At 43.4% G+C, this 11,382-nt stretch overlaps 1 pseudogene; it reads right to left on the bottom strand.

Annotated features, from left to right (window-relative positions):
• Nucleotides 1-8,263: 8,263 nt before the first annotated feature.
• Nucleotides 8,264-8,380, bottom strand: LOC134937720 (5S ribosomal RNA; annotated as a pseudogene).
• Nucleotides 8,381-11,382: the final 3,002 nt, after the last annotated feature.

The following is an 11,382-nucleotide window of genomic DNA, read 5'->3' as shown; positions in this document are numbered from 1 at the left end:
CACAGCATGGGCACAGGGGCACACATGCCACGGGTGCAACTTGGTACGCCGGGCTGCAGCTGTACACAGCCACGATCACACCATAGAAAGCCTATGTGGCATGTTTGTGATTATACGTATATGCACGTTTACCCACGTTTATCCACGGCAAATGGATCACACGTGCGGATAGTCACAGCTAAGTTGAGCTTGGCTACATCTGTAACCATGTAAATGTTGCAATATCTTGGAGACAATTCCTTATTCTCATAAAATTAAGGGCAACTACTTGACAAGAAATTGTGTTCCCTCTAATCTGTAGATTTCATACAGCCTAATACTACTGTTATTTATCCTGTCCTCCAAAGTCTTCATAATATCCAATTCCAATACCTAAATGCATCCCAATTTAAATTCCCTTACAGTGGGGGAAAACAGAAGCCACTGTAGTTGAATTTGGAAGTGAACTCATGTTTATTACCAATTGTGCTAATTTCCCATAGTAAATTGATTGTACCTGGTATCCACTGTATTTCAAATGAGAAACTTCTTTGTTGATACAGTGATGTCCACTCTTCTTTGCTATTCTTAGGTTCTGAGATTTAATGTACAGTATTATAGGGGATTGCTTGTATTTTTTTTTTTTTTGAGTACCATGTGTGGAATACAAAACCTATCTGACTTTCCTTATATGCTGCACTGTCAATTATCTCCTCACTAAACTTTTTAGCAGTGCGCATCACAGGAACAATCAAATACTTGACGGTCCTGTCTCAATTTGTATGACAATGGGGGTAATTCAGAGTTGATCGCAGCAGCAAATTTGTTAGTAGTTGGGCAAAACCATGTGGGGGGGGGGGGGGGTGGAGGGGCAGATATAACATGTGTAGAGAGAGTTAGATTTGGGCGGGGTGTGTTCAAACTGAAATCTACATTGCAGTGTAAAAATAAAGCAGCCAGTATTTACCCTGCAGAGAAACAAAATAACCCACCAAAATCTAACTCTCTCTGCACATGTTATATCTGCCCCCCCTGCAGTGCACATGGTTTTGCCCAACTGCTAAAAAATTTTCTGCTGCGATCAACTCTGACTTACCCCCAATATCATTTAAATTGGGCATACATTACAGAGTTACCTGGCAGATCATCTGCCAGATCTGATTTTACTAGTTGGAATAAAAATCTGGTAATGGATGAGAGCAAATATCTATTAGCCATTTGCTCCCAAGCACTGAAAACAGACGAAACCTGTTATGTGTACAAATTGTCTAAATCACACATTGTCATTTGCTCTTATTCACTTCCAAATTTTAATTCCAACCAGCCAGATTTGACAGATAATTGTATAGTGGGATTACATATGATTTGCCGGCGGACGGGATGCTGGCTACTGCATCTCATATAGTGTATGCTCAGTTTAAGCAGTATAAATTATAAAACATTTAACTTTTTAGATTTGGTGGCCTTTTAAGTAACAGAAAGAATAGGAAGAAAATAATGGAGTCACTTATAACCAAGTAGCTTACAATTAAAAAAAAAAAATACTAAATATAAAACAGAATATTAATATGCAGTACTCTCCAAACTCCAATCTAAACATATAATACAAATGCAAGCTTTAAATTTTAAATTAAAATTTAAGTTAAGAATTTAAAACAGTTACAAGATAGTAAGACGAAAACCAAATTTTTATATTTTGGAGACTGTTTCAACCATTAGGTTATTGAGCAGTTTTGATAGGAATTTAAATCTTAATACAATTAATTGCCATTTTAAATATAACACATCTATTTGCTCTCTAAACAGAACAGATTAGCATAAGGACAAATGCTAAAGCAAGTAAAAGTAAGGAAACAGTAATAGATTGATGGTAAATATTACAAAAAATACATTATTGGAGTACATTTTTCATGAAGAAATCCCAAAAAATCTACGTGTACTTCAAGGGCACTGTACTGTACAACCCTGCTAGTGTGAATTGAAAAGAATATAAATATATAGGACTACATTATTTGCAATTTGCAAATATGAAGGTTAATGTTATCTCTTGAGCTAGATGCTTTGCTTCAAATGACCTACATCTTTAAAGCTGTGGGATAAAACATACAAAAACCTGTGCCATACAAATGTTGCAGTAGTCTAAAATTTTACATTATACATTTTATTTATATCTGAGCTGTGGTCCCACAAGGCAGAGTGTCCCATAATGGATCACATCTAGACAGGTTACATGGGATGGAATAGGTCCAGCAGATTCTAGATTAACTTTACTGGAAATAGAGACAATGAATACTAAGGTCCCCCAGCAAGAGACCATGGGCCCTCATAACGAGTTGATCGCACCAAGCAACTTTTTGCTGCTGGTGCGATCAACTAATCTCCACCTATGGGGGAGTGTATTTTAGCATAGCAGGGCTGCGAATGCTTGTGCAGCCCTGCTATGCTAAAAAAAGTTTCACACAAAACAAGACTAGCCCTAGACCTACTTACCCTGTGCGATGGATCCAGCAATGCAGGTCCCGGCTTTGACGTCAGACATCTGCCCTCCATTCGCCTGGACACGCCTGCGTTTTTCTTACCACTCCCCGAAAACGGATGGAAACGGTGAGTATCCTCCGCGGAATGCCTTCCGCCTGTCCATCTTCTTGCGATCGCCGCTGCAATCACATTTGTTGCTGGTGGCGTCGTTGCCTGGCGACGATCATCACCAGGCAACGACATGTGTGCGCAATGCGTCCACCGTGCATGCGCATTTCTGACCCGTTCGCACCGCAGCGAAGAACCACTGCATGCGAACTGGTCGGAATGACCCCCCATAACTCCATACATGTAAAATAAGCTTTCATTCAAGATATATAGATTATAAAGAATGGAGGAAAATTAACATATTGTATGAGCTGTAAGGGGAAGATGTACTAAGCCATTGAGAGAGAAAAGTACCAGCCAATCAGCTCATAACTGCCATGTTACAGGCTGTGTTTAAAAGATGACAGTTAGGAGCTGATTTGTTGTACTTTATCTCTCTCTACATTAACTCTCTCCAAGACTTACTGTATAATAGACTCCTTGATCCTATACTTTGTCTCATGGCTGTCAAATGTCTCTTTCCTCATGTTTCCCTGTCATGTCTTATGCTGAATTGGTCTTGTGCAAAATGGCAGACTAGATGGGCAAAGTTGTTATCTGCTGTCAAATTCTATGTTTTGGGCAAAGTGCATACAGTACTTTCCCCTTTTTGTGCATAACTGTTACATTCAGGTCTTCCTTGCCTTATGATGAATTATTTTTGTGTTTGTCCTATGTATGATGCTGCAGACACTTTATGGTGCTTTATAAATAAATAGCTGTTCTACACGTTCCTCGCACGAGAGTTACTGATTTTCACGTTAAAAATTTGGTAATTCTATAGAGATGTAAATTTGAGACATCTTAATGTAGGTAAATATAAATCCACGGTTCTTGGCATTACCCGAGGAGCATCCATAGCAGATTCAGTAAAAACTGACAGGACCATTTTTGTAGTTTATTAAATTCTACCCACAGGAGGTGCAATACAAATTTTTATCCAATTGGTCATTAACGTTCATGCAACGCAAGCCATGCATCGGTAATGATGTCATTATGTCAACCACCTTTTTATTAAAATTCTAATTATGTAGTTTTCCTATTTCCCACCTGAAGAATACCTGTGTTACATTTCAGCTTCCTAACATATCGGGAAGTAAGAGAATTAGTGATGAGTCACTGAGTCAGTCAGTGAGAGATACAGTAAAAAATGACAGGACCATTTTTGTAGTTTATTAAATTTTACCTACTGGAGGTGCAATCCAAATTTTGATCCGATTGTCCCTTTGGGCGTTATCGTTCATGCAACGCAAGCCACGCATCGGTAATGATGTCATTATGTCAACCCTCTTTTCATCCCCTTAGGGGAGGTTTATTAAAATTCTAATTACGTAGTTTGCCTACTTCCCACCAGAAGAATACCTATATTAAATTTTAGCTTCCTATCATATCGCGAAGAAAGAGAATTAGTGATGAGTCAGTGAGTGAGTGAGGGCTTTTGTATTTACATATCTATCTATATATATAAAACCAAAAATCCCTGCACTCTCACACAGCTCAGCCAACTACTGGGGTGCCAATAAGAGTCCAACCCACACAGAGGTGGGACCCATAGTACAATACAGGATGAACCACAAAGTGGAACAGATAGCACTCACCAGATTTCAAATCAAAAATTCAGCAAAAAGAATATTTAATGTAAATGGTAATCTCACAGTTCAAAGGTAATGTCCATATTTATCCGACGTTTCGGTCCAAACCAGGACCTTTGTCAAGGATTCACAGCTTTGTCAAAACAGTCAGCATCACAGCAAAGTCAATATAATATGTAACTGGAGTCTGGAGATGTTGCCTCACCGGCCCCTGTTAAATAGCCAGCATAATAGGCGTGTTTGGCGCCTAAATCCACCCCCACTAACGTAGGAAGTGGGGTGGAATGCATTGGTGGAACGCAGACATCACTTCCGCCATTGCCGGAAGTGTGCTGGGTCCGCACTGTCGGAGGGAGTCATCGAGCGCCCCGTGCTGCACAATCAGGAAGTGGGCAGTGTGTTGGAACGCAAACGTCACTTCCGTTTTCACCGGAAGTGCGTTGCGCCCAACTAGTGTAGAGTGAATACCTCGGGCGCGCCGTGGAGCGCAACCCGAAAGCGGGGACAGGCATCTGGTGGAGCGCAAAGCGTCACTTCCGGTGTTGCCGGAAATGAGCCGCGTCCGTCCACTTCACAACATAGTTATACACATAACTTGCTGTAGCGATGGAAAACTGCCCCACACGAGCCAGTTAGTTATATATAATACCCACCTTATGGTTGGTTAACCAGAGGGCTTTAAACCTGATGTAGATTAACATCTCAATTGGGGCACATATGTTTTGATTATAGCTGGGCATAAACAGAGGCCAGTGAGTTCACAAGTTGGGGCTATATCTTTCTCTACAAGTGAAACAAATAGAGCAGAAATAAAATAAAATAAATAAACCAGATAATAAACAATAAACAAGGTGACATATAGACAATTCAACAAAAGACATAATCAATCCCACACCCAGTGGGACTTATAACAGGTGCACCTTATACATGACTAAACAGTTGTTATAAGGAATATCATTAAACAGTTTGTTGATTTATTTCAGAAAAATTGATAAAGGATTATTTTCATTCATTCCTTTTGGTGCTATCATGTCCAGTTTATGTATCCAAAGGCTTTCTCTTTTTCTAAGCAAAAGGGCACGGTCACCGCCTCGCGGTAATGGAGGTATCCAGTCAATCAGTTTGGACCTCAGATCTGATACTTGATGTCGTAAAGTCATAAAATGTCTGGCTACCGGCAAAGCGGCAATCCCTGTAGTGATTGCCTGATGTATCGACGTTCTGTGATTCGCCATCCTATCGCGAAACCGTCTGGTCGTCATTCCGACATAGTACAATCCGCACGGACACGTTAAGATATATATCAGATGCTCTATAGAGCAGTGCAGTCTGTATCTGATGGCTATCGGTCTCCCCGAATGGGGGTGCGGGAGTGTTGGACCTGTCAACATGCCCCTACACGTGGTGCACCCAGTGCACTTAAAGCAACCAGGCCTTCTTTCATGCAGCCATGTAGTTGTCGTGGGTGATTCCTGTCCAGCCATAGGCCTTAACAGTAGTTGTTTTAGGTTGGCCGCCCTACAGTAGGCCATAATCGGGGGAGGGCTTTTTTTCAGTTTAAGTTGGTCATCTGTGGTAAGGATAGGCCAATTCTTCCGAATGGCTCCTCGGACGCTATTCGATAAATGGTCATATGTAGTCGTGAAAACCATCCGGTCAGGTGTGGGTGTGGCCTGTGTTGTAACAGTTGGGGGTTCAAATTTCCTCCTAGCCTTTTTGAGACAATTCAGGACAGTCTTCTTATCATATCCCCGCTCAAGGAATCGTGAGGTCATTTCGGATAATTGTGTTTCCATGGTGTCCTTCATTGTACTGTTACGCATGACCCTCAGGAATTGAGAAACAGGGAGATTGTCCTTAAGGGCAGGCGGGTGTTGACTAGTTGCAAGCAACAAGGTATTTCTGTCAGTGGGTTTTCTGAACAGACTTGTGTTAATGCGGCCTCCTTCCAGTGTAATGGAAATATCCAGAAAATTAATACTGGCGGTATCAATCTGGTGAGTGAATTTCACTGGACTGTCCAGGCCGTTCAATGTGCTAACCATTTGGTTAAATCAGTCCATTGACCCTTTACACGGCAGGAAAATGTCGTCGATGAACCTTTTGTAGAATAGGATCTGTGTTCCATATCTCGGGAAGATGTGCCGTTGCTCATATTCAGTCATGAAAATATTGGCGTAGGCCGGCGCAAGGTTTGAGCCCATCGCGGTCCCCTCGCGTTGCAGGTATTACCTTCCTTGATAGAGGAAATGGTTGTGCTTGAGGACTACCATTGCCAGTTCCAGGAGAAAACCAGTAGGCGGTCCAGTTGGTGGGTACTGTTGCCAGGCATTCGATAGAGCTTGTAGACCTTGTTCATGGGGAATGATGGTGTACAGGGAACACACATCCATGGTGGCCACCAGTGTATCCTCGAGATCATAAGGGAAGGCCATCAGCTTCTGTAGAAAATCCGACGTGTCACGCACGTAACTATCTCCCTGTTGTACTAGAGGTTGCAGGAACGTATCCACATAGATAGCAAGTGGCTGTAGCAAAGAGTTCCTAGCTGAGATTATGGGTCTACCTGGTGGATGTGAAAGGGTCTTGTGCATCTTGGGGAGGGTGTAAATTATGGGGCATACAGGATGTCCAACAGTAAGAAACTCCAATGTATTCTTGTCAATATGTTGAGCTTTTATACCCTTTATCTAACAAGCAATCAATAGTCAATTTAATTTCGGGGATGGGGTTGTGTTGTAGGCTAGTGTAGGTAGCCTCATCCTGTAGCTGCCTCAAAATCTCACTATTGTAGCCAACCCAATCCTGTACTACCACTGCCCCTCCCTTGTCAGCTGGCCTAACCACAAGACTATCGTCTTGTTTAAGTAAGGCAAGGGCCTTGCGTTCTGCGATTGATAAATTGTCAAAGCGCTTAGTGGGAGACTGTACATGGACATCATGTTCCATAAGGCGGGTAAAGGTTTTAATGCTAGGATTGGAGGAGGCTGGGTCGAACGTGGAGGGTTTCCGAAACTGTGCACTTTCCTTACTCAATCCTGTTGAGAAATGTTCACGTAATCTTAATTTACGACTGAATCTATAAATATCAACTGCTGTGTCAAAGCGTCGGTGTGGAGCTGTGGGTACAAATGAGAGGCCCCTAGAAAGGAGTCGTGTTGTTGCCTCATCAAGCGTCTTGCTTGACAAGTTAAAGACTAAGTCCTGGGTTTGTCCCTGCATCTGCGCCAAGTGTCTGCCCTTCCTTGGGTGCGGTCTCCGCGGCCTGCCACCGGAGATAGGTTTGGGGTAGTGGTATGGTCTAAAAAAGGCCTCTGTATTGGGCGACTGTCAGACACATCAGTGTCAGACGCAGAGGACCCAGTCTCATTAGTGTAAGGTTGTCTACGGCCTTGACGTCGAGCTCTATAGGGCCTTTGTGGTCTATTGGGTCTGGAATCACCAGTCAGCCGTCTATAAACGGTATGATTCTGGTAATCCGTTGCGACTGTGGCGAGTTTATTGTGTTTAAAAGCAGTAATCTCTTTCTTATAGGTGTCTAACTGTGTCTGTAGTTTTTCAACTAAATTGTTGGTTTTGTCTTTTTTAATGGTAACCAAGTGTGCACTGCTGAAAGCATCAATTTGTGTTTTCACTTTGTTTAGTTCTATACCAACCTCCTCCACAACCAAAAGCATAAGGTCAAGGGAGCACTTGTTAAGTACCCCACACCAGCGACTGCAAAAGGTGGGGTTATTCCTGCCTAGAGTCGGAATGTTATTAATCCTAAATCCCCGTGGTATCTGTTTCTTTCGATAATACTCAGATACGAATTGCCCATGCAGGGTGAGATCAACTTCCCTCCGTTTAAGTCTGAGTAGTTGGTGGTATAGATCTGTGGGTGTCTCTGCAGGCAGAGTGTCAAAATCTAACTGGTCAAACAGGACCTTTTCTGCATCATCGTCCGTGAGGGATACTATACCATGTTCCGCTTGTGAAAGAAGGTTATCATCAAGGAAGCCTAATTGGCTTTGCGCCATGCCAAACTGAGGTGATACCACTGCCAATTGTTCTATATTAGATAGATATACTTACTGTACCTAGTATTCCACGTAGTCTCCTAGCGTGTACTGACCAGGCCCAGCACTGCTTAGCTTCCAAGTTCGGATGGTGTCGGGCTTGCCCAGTGCGGTATGACAGTAAATACAATAGGCGGTGTCAGACCATGCATCCCTTGTTTAGTCACCTTAGCATATACACAATAAACCGATATGTATACCAATTATGTGATGAATCTCCTAACCACAGTGCCTATGTTAGAAAATTAAGCAATGCATAGTGGGTGCAAGAGAAGAAAACAGTACAGTATCCTGAACTATTTCTAAACAAAACCAAAAATCCCTGCACTCTCACACAGCTCAGCCAACTACTGGGGCGCATATCAGAGTCCAACCCACACAGAGGTGGGACCCATAGTACAATACAGGATGAACGACACAGTGGAACAGATAGCACTCACCAGATTTCAAATCAAAAATTCAGCAAAAAGAATATTTAATGTAAATGGTAATCTCACAGTTCAAAGGTAATGTCCATATTTATCTGACGTTTCGGTCCAAACCAGGACCTTTGTCAAGGATTCACAGCTTTGTCAAAACAGTCAGCATCACAGCAAAGTCAATATAATAGGTAACTGGAGTCTGGAGATGTTGCCTCACCGGCCCCTGTTAAATAGCCAGCATAATAGGCGTGTTTGGCGCCTAAATCCACCCCCACTAACGTAGGAAGTGGGGTGGAACGCATTGGTGGAACGCAGAAATCACTTCCGCCATTGCCGGAAGTGTGCTGGGTCCGCACTGTCGGAGGGAGTCATCGAGCGCCCCGTGCTGCACAATCAGGAAGTGGGCAGTGTGTTGGAACGCAAACGTCACTTCCGTTTTCACTGGAAGTGCGTTGCGCCCAACTAGTGTCGAGTGAATACCTCGGGCGCGCCGTGGAGCGCAACCCGGAAGCGGGGACAGGCATCTGGTGGAGCGCAAAGCGTCACTCCCAGTGTTGCCGGAAATGAGACGCGTCCGTCCACTTCACAACATAGTTATACACATAACTTGCTTTAGCGATGGAAAACTGCCCCACACGAGCCAGTTAGTTATATATAATACCCACCTTATGGTTGGTTAACCAGAGGGCTTTAAACCTGATGTAGATTAACATCTCAATTGGGGCACATATGTTTTGATTATAGCTGGGCATAAACAGAGGCCAGTGAGTTCACAAGTTGGGGCTATATCTTTCTCTACAAGTGAAACAAATAGAGCAGAAATAAAATAAAATAAATAAACCAGATAATAAACAATAAACAAGGTGACAAATAGACAATTCAACAAAAGACATAATCAATCCCACACCCAGTGGGACTTATAACAGGTGCACCTTATACATGACTAAACAGTTGTCATAAGGAATATCATTAAACAGTTTGTTGATTTATTTCAGAAAAATTGATAAAGGATTATTTTCATTCATTCCTTTTGGTGCTATCGTGTCCAGTTTATGTATCCAAAGGCTTTCTCTTTTTCTAAGCAAAAGGGCACGGTCACCGCCTCGCGGTAATGGAGGTATCCAGTCAATCAGTTTGGACCTCAGATCTGATACTTGATGTCGTAAAGTCATAAAATGTCTGGCTACCGGCAAAGCGGCAGTCCCTGTAGTGATTGCCTGATGTATCGACGTTCTGTGATTCGCCATCCTATCGCGAAACCGTCTGGTCGTCATTCCGACATAGTACAATCCGCACGGACACATTAAGATATATATCAGATGGTCCATAGAGCAGTGCAGTCTGTATCTGATGGCTATCGGTCTCCCCGAATGGGGTGCGGGAATGTTGGACCTGTACACACAGCTCCACACCGACGCTTTGACACAGCAGTTGATATATATAGATTCAGTCATAAATTAAGATTACGTGAACATTTCTCAACAGGATTGAGTAAGGAAAGTGCACAGTTTCGGAAACCCTCCACGTTCGACCCAGCCTCCTCCAATCCTAGCATTAAAACCTTGACCCGCCTTATGGAACATGATGTAAGGGCTGTATTGGCTCTGTGTAAGGGCTGTATTTTTTAAGTGCTGCTTGGATTTGTAAGTGTGAGTTGTAAACAGCAAAAAGCAGGAGCTGGAAGCCGAGTGAAAAGGAGGTGCAGTGAGCTGGAACAACTGCAACTGCTAAGTGGAGTATAGGTGCCGCAGGAGAGAGTACTACGGCTGCAGAAAAGTGAAGGACCAAGAACCGCACAAAGATAGATAAGTATAAGACAGCTTAATTATTGTATAAGTGAGATTGCTTGTCTTCTACTTTTTATTTTTGCTGCTTTTTCTTTGAGAGTAACAGGGAGTTAGACTATACAAACAATATGGGAGGGGCTGTGATTGGGGACCTCACTCAGTGCATGTCGTGCAAGATGTATGCACACCTGGAGCTACCGGCCCAGTGTGATTACATCTGCACGAGGTGTGTGCGAACGGTTGCCCTGGAAGCCCAGGTAACTGATATAGAGCAAACCGTTACGCGACTGAGGGAGATTCACAATCTCTAGCGTAGTTTAGACAGAGCGGTGGAGGAGTTGCGGGAGGGGTCACTGGTAGAAGAGGATGATGATCAGGTAGACAGTTGGGTCACAGTTAGAAGGAAGAAAAAGAGGGTGAGGCTCGACATCTCCGAACTATCAAACCCGAACAAATTTGCCCGATTGGACGAGGAATCGGAGGATGATAGTGAAGAAATGACGGTGCCGGAGGAGACTGCTCCCTCTAACATCCAGAGGAGCGGTCCCTCTGGCGCAGTTGGGATAAAAGATAGTGAGGTACCTAGTCAGATGGTGGTGGTAGGGGATTCTATCATCAGGAAGGCAGATAGGGCAATCTGCTACCGGGACCGTGATCGCCGTACAGTCTGTTGTCTCCCGGGTGCTCGGGTACGGCACATCGCGGACCTGGTAGATAGATTGTTGGGAGGGGCTGGGAAAGACCCGGCGGTCTTGGTGCACGTTGGCACCAATGACAAAGTTAGCGGAAGGTGGGATGTCCTTAAGAAAGACTATAGGGACTTAGGAAAGAAAATGAAGGCAAGGACATCTAAGGTAATATTCTCTGAATTATTACCCGTGCCACGCGCTAGTCCAGGGAGGCAGAGGGAGATTAGGGA

Source organism: Pseudophryne corroboree, chromosome 6, assembly GCF_028390025.1.
Source record: "Pseudophryne corroboree isolate aPseCor3 chromosome 6, aPseCor3.hap2, whole genome shotgun sequence".
NCBI lineage: Eukaryota > Metazoa > Chordata > Amphibia > Anura > Myobatrachidae > Pseudophryne > Pseudophryne corroboree.
Note: the sequence above shows the minus strand (reverse complement) of the source record. Positions and strands in the feature narration are given on the sequence as shown.